Genomic DNA, 6,197 nt, shown 5'->3' on the forward strand with positions numbered 1-6,197 from the left:
AGCTGTCAGGATGGCTCCCCCTCTTATAACGGAGCTGGTTTCAACACAAAGGTACAAACCTAAAAACATGTGCGAAGAGGTTTTGTTTTCAACAAATTATTTTGACCTTTTCTCAGTAAATTGCAGTGGAAGTGGAGTTGTTGGGACAGAAAACGATCAGATATACGTAGTTTACTCTAAACAGCTGAACTCAAGTGGACAACAGTCTTTTGGCCAAATCACACATTTTCATAAAAAAAAAAATACTTAATGTTTAGGGTGAGAAAGAGAAAAATGATGAATACGTCCAGATTTGTGCCTTTTCAGAACCATTGCATATTTAGAATCAAATCATAGTTGTGTGAATGAGGAGACATTTCTTCTAAAAGTCCACAATACAGTATTCAAAACATTCAAAAATTATTTATTGATAGAAATAATTAAGAATCTTTATTTGTCACATGACCGCACTACAACACATGCATATATATATATACACACACACAAACATGCTTTTTGGGTGGTGGCCAGTGAAATGTGGCCTCTGCATTCTTCCCAGCCTGGCTTGTCCTTCCTCTGGGGGGGCAGCCAGGAGCAGTGGGCAGCATTCGTCAATGCGCCCGGGGACCTTGTACCATCGCCTGACCACCATCACCATCACCATCGCTGGTCAGGCGATGGTGATGTGTGCACGTTTTTTTTTGGTGGGGGTCCTTACTGATGGTAGGTGGAGGAAACCCCATGTGAGCACGGGGAGAACATGCAAACTCCACACAGAAAGGCTCCTATTTGGGATATAACCCGCCGGAGTGCGTTGCCAACAGCGCCCCAGGCGGGAATTGAACCCAGGACCTTCTTGCTGTGAGGCAACAGTGCAATACAGCAGTGCAATGCTCCTACACCATATAGCAGGAAGATGGTGGCGTCGTCCACCCTGATGCCAGGCTGGTAGGCAAACTGGTGCGGGTCCAATGATGATCTCACCAGGGGGCGGAGATGCACAAGGACCAGCCTCTCAGGGGTCTCTATGAGCTGAGACGTCAGTGCCACCGCCCTGTAGCTGCTGAGGTCCTTGGGGTGCGGGGTCTTTGGCACCGGCACCACGCAGGAGGTCTTCCACAGCTGTGGCACCCTCCCCAGCTTCATGCTCATGTTGAACATGCTCCAATATCCCACAGAGCTTCTCTGCACGTCTTCAGGAGCCTGGAGCTGATGCCGCCTGGACCTCCAGCCTTTCTCTCCTTCATCTTCCCGAGCTTGTTCCTCACCTGGTTCGTAGTGAGGGACAGACTGGAGCAGGGGAGCTGAGTGGAGGGTGTGAATGGGGAGGTTTCCATCGGCATTATTCCTAAAACGAGTTACAATTTTCTGAGTTTCAAATGAACGCAGCATCGGCTGACATAATGATGTGGTGACACAAGTTTTCCGGAACCTGGTAACAAGCAGAGGTACTTATACAAGGATACCTTTGTTTTGTGTTAGTACTTTATTCTAAAAATTAAAAGGTGTCTGTCTACTTCATGTAGTCCAAAGAGTCCTGCCTCACCATGTCTCTGTGGAACGAAATCACTCTGTGTGGAAGTTCCCAACAACACACTTCCATTCAAACGGATTCAACACTGCTTCTCCCTCACAGACATTTCATCAACCATTTAAACTTTTTGGACTAAATCAAAATGGACACGATTTGAACCAGTTGCTCTGGAGCTGCAAGCGAACTCCATGTGTGAGGTCACAAACATGGAATATGTCTTGGACTGTTTTTCAAAAGTGTTTTGAAGATGCAAAAGAAAGGGATGGTTCCTCCAAAGGTTCTTAGTACTTCCTGTGGTGTGGAGATGCTTTCTGTGAGCGATTATAATTTTTAAAGAAAGCATATTCTATAAACGTAAAAATAATTTTGAAAGATGTGATTTAAAAATTGTGTTCATCAAGCTGTGTATTGGACGTATGTACATGTAAGAATCTTATATAAACAATCCTAAAGCAATTATGAAAGATGCCAACAACAAGATCGAATATAATACAATTAAGAATTTAGACTGTTTGGATCAATAACCATCAGTGAAAGGTGGAAAAATGTGGCACGGTGGCGCAGTGCATTGCACTGCTGCCTCACAGCAAGAAGGTCCTGGGTTTGATTCCCGCCTGGGGCGCTGTTGGCACCGTGCTCCGGTGGGTTATCTCCCAAATAGGAGCCTTTCTGTGTGGAGTTTGCATGTTCTCCCCGTGCTCACATGGGGTTTCCTCCACCTCAAGTCAGTAAGGACCCCCCTCAAAAACATGCACCCATCATGGTCTGCATGTTTGTCCAGCAATGGACATTTATCACCTGGTCCCCGGGCGCGTCCACGTATGCTGCCCACTGCTCCTGGCTGTGCCCCCGGAGGAAGGACAAGCCAGGATGGGTCAAAAGCAGAGAATTCATTTCACCGGCCACCATCAAAGCATGTGTGGTGTGTTGCGTGATAAATAAAGACTTTTTCTTCTTCTTAAAAAAAAAGCTGGGATAGTATCATTACTAATTATTCATTTTCACAATAATCACAGATCATTTTAATGATAATGTATTCCATGTCACTACTTATATAAAACCCTCTGTTAAAAAATCCAAGTACTGTTCAAATCACGTTTATAGCTAAGATAAGTACGATCAGACCAAAACTGCAGTTTAGGAAATTAAATTATTATAGTGAGAAGTCTTTTCATATTAAGAAAGCCAAATTAATATAGCACAAAAGCCAAGAGAAAGTTGGAAAAGATCAATTTCACTCAGCCTCAAACAGTTTGGCTGAAATGTTTTATCTGCAGCTTGATTTTATTTTCATAATTTTACAGCAAATTAGAAAATGCGCACTGACCATAGATACAATATCTTTCTAAATGACCAAGAACAAATGCTGAGTAAATATGTATTTTTATTTTATGCTGCTTGTGAAGATCCTTTCTGCTGCAAACCACACAACTGAACAGCATATGTTGTCATGGTTTAATATGAGGTGTTATTGTGAATAAACGTAGGCAAATTCCCATGGTTTGGGTTGAACCCTGTTGTGTCAAATATCTGTGGTTTAGCTTCACAGCTAGAAAATCTATAAGCCTCGTCAACATTACGTGATTTTTTTTTTCAGTCATGAACGACAATGAACAGATGTATCAACACACATTTAATGACTGAGATTTGCAGATTTTCATGTGTCAACATCAAGTTCATGAAAAACCGTCACGTGTTCATGGAGAGTTCCGCCTTCAACTCTCTCTGGTTGTTGATGAGATGCATGTTGGGAAAGCTGTGTCAACCACCAACCGACCGTGTTTTAGACAGAGTGAGATAGGACAGTATGTTGATGTTGTAGGTTAAGGTCTGCAGTCGACCCTAAATGTGTGTGAGGAGAGAGAGGAGGGGCGTACCACCTCTAAAACAACTCTGTTTGGGGAACATGGCGGCCCGAGCAAAGCTAAGAGGTAAGATGATGATCTCTGAGTGTCTGGGACTGTTGTCCATCTCAGAGCTCAGCAGTGATGTCACTACACTTTCATGAGTCTGAGGAAAAACTCTGTGTGTGTTGTGTTGAAGCCCAGAGCAGCAGGAGAGTCCAGAGGGTCCTGCCCCCAGTAGGGTCTCCTTCAAGAGTGACCACTCAAAGAATCATTCTTTAGATTTTAAAGATGGAGATCAGTCTATGGAGCAGAGGTGAGGATTTATCAAATAGATGAGAAAATTCACCAGCTAAACATCCACAAATCCTAACATCCAGATGGTAATTGTTTATCTGGTAGATTCCATCAGGAGAGAGAAGACCAGACTGTCCTGAACCCAGCCGTGTCTTCATGAAGAGTGACCACTCTATGGATCATACTATGGGCTTCAAAGATGGCCGCCCCTCCAGGGAGAAGAGGTAGGAGTTTGAAATAGTCAAAGGAGAGGAGATGGTTTTTGTCAGACTCTACTGAGCAGAGGGAACAAGTCAGAAGGAAATTAATTGGTCAGAACCGGCTGTCGGGACAATTGAGAGATTTCCAGAGCGGCTGTCAGCACCCGCCGCAGCTGCACTGTTAATCAGGCGGAAGTATCTGACCAGTCAGGTGAGGGGAGCTATGTAGGCTGGGCGCCAACGAACCTAATTTAAAACACAGTCAGTGACAAGGAGGGGTTTTGTTGGCACTTTTCCAAATATTGCCTATATCCTTGTAGGTAGGTAGACAATATAAAAATGATTACTTCAACTTTAAAATAAGTCATAGCGCACTGAATTCAAGCTTCAAGTGATATGGGATATTGATACCGGCTGCTGCAAACATGTCAATTTGTCCTGGTGCATTGTGGGACATGTGGTTTTAAAACGACCATTCCAGTCACTTGCTTGTTTACCATTATTTTTATTTACACACGTGGTGGGCCGCATGTGTGTTTGTGTGAGTGTGTGTCTACCTGTGTGTGTGTGTGGGGGGGGGGGGGGGGGGGGTTTGGCCACACAGACCAGCAGAGGTCAGAGGTCACCAGTGGTCCGTCTCGACAGCAGCATCAAACAGACCTGGACGCCATGTTCCTGGTGTGTGGTTGAAATGAAGCAGCATGTGTTGCGGTGCTGATGGTCTCCATGCTTCCTCTTCACACCAGTGGGGCTCCGGAAGGTCATCAGTCTAGATTACCAACAATGCTCAGAGAGGCAGAGGGAGGAAGAGGATGGTGAGGAAGAGGAGTGGAAGAGGAGTGCCATAGAGGGAGTTGTGGACTGATGTCACAGCCTCCACCTCAGTGGATGTTCTGATGACAAACCTCCTCAAGGGAAACCCAGCGTGGAATACAGAGAGCAGAAAGATCATTAAATCTCTGGGGAAACTGGCCTTTGACCAGCTCGAAGAAGGAAGAACCTGATCTTCTGTGATATGGACCCGGCAGAATGTGGCATCGATTTCCAAGCAACCTCAGTGTACTCAGGAGTGAGGAAAAGGCTTTTCGGAGTGGAGACAGATTTGTTTAAAGTGCCTAAGTACAAGTTTAGCAATGAGGTTCGAGTTGCTAAACGACTGTACTCAAAGAGACTCCAACACTAAGACACCTAGAAAGGGTTCAGACAAATCACGAAGCTCAAACCCAGAACACCTTACTCCATGAATCAGAATCAGAATTGTCTTTATTGCCAAGTAAGTTGACAGGAACAAGGAATTTCTCTTGGTGTTCGGTGCATACATGAAATATAAATGTAAAACAACAAGTAAAATATTATATAAGAATATGTAAAATAAGGCTGTTTTTTTTATTTGTTTTTTATATAGCTGTACAGTTGTGCAGGAATGTTCAAATGTTCAGTCTAAAAGAACTCATGCCTGGCCAACGACCTGAACGACTTCTTCTGTCTTACTTGGGGCGGGGGGCAGTAGATCAGGAGGTAGAGCTGCTCGTCAAGTAAGCGAAGGTTGCTGGTTTGATTACCAGCTCCTCCATTTAACCCCCTAACTGCTCACCAGGCACCTCTACATGGCAGCCCACTGCTCCTAGATACATCAGATACTAGGATGGGTAAATGCAGAGAAGTTGCTCATTTCCCCCATTGTGGGACTGATAAGGACAAATAAAATATTGTGCATAATCACCAGGTGACATTTCACTACATGTATGTCTGTGACAAATAATCTCTTGAACTTGGGACAGTGCTGACACCTGCACCAGCCTACCAGTCCCCAACCACACCAGGAGACTGGACCCCCTCACAACCACTCATCTCAGAGCCCCCCCCCCATCACAGTGATGACTCTTTCAATCCTGGAGAGGGATGTCAACAAGCTTTTCAAGAGGCAGAACCCCACACAAAGCAGCTGGACCAGACTCTGTCTCTCCATCCACCCTGAAGCACTGTGCTGATCAGCTGTCTCCAGTGTTCACAGACATTTTCAACACCTCACCAGAGACATGCCATGTACCAGCCTGCTTTGAATCCTCCACCATCATCCCAGTCCCAAAGAAGTCAAGGACCACAGGACTTAATGATTACAGACCCTTAAAGTATTTTAAACGCCTTGTGCTTTCCCAATTCAAATCCATCACAGACCCTCTCCTGGACCCCAGGAGAGGGTCTGTGGGACCTGTTGGCTGTGTAGGCAGTTCGCCAACACAGTACTTCGACACCTCCATCCTTGAGACCATTCTTCTGGACTATTATCCATGAACATTGCAGACACTGTTACACTTTGGACTGAACATTTGCACATTCCTG

This window comes from Zeus faber, assembly GCF_960531495.2.
Source record: "Zeus faber genome assembly, chromosome: 5".
NCBI classification, from domain to species: Eukaryota; Metazoa; Chordata; class Actinopteri; order Zeiformes; family Zeidae; genus Zeus; species Zeus faber.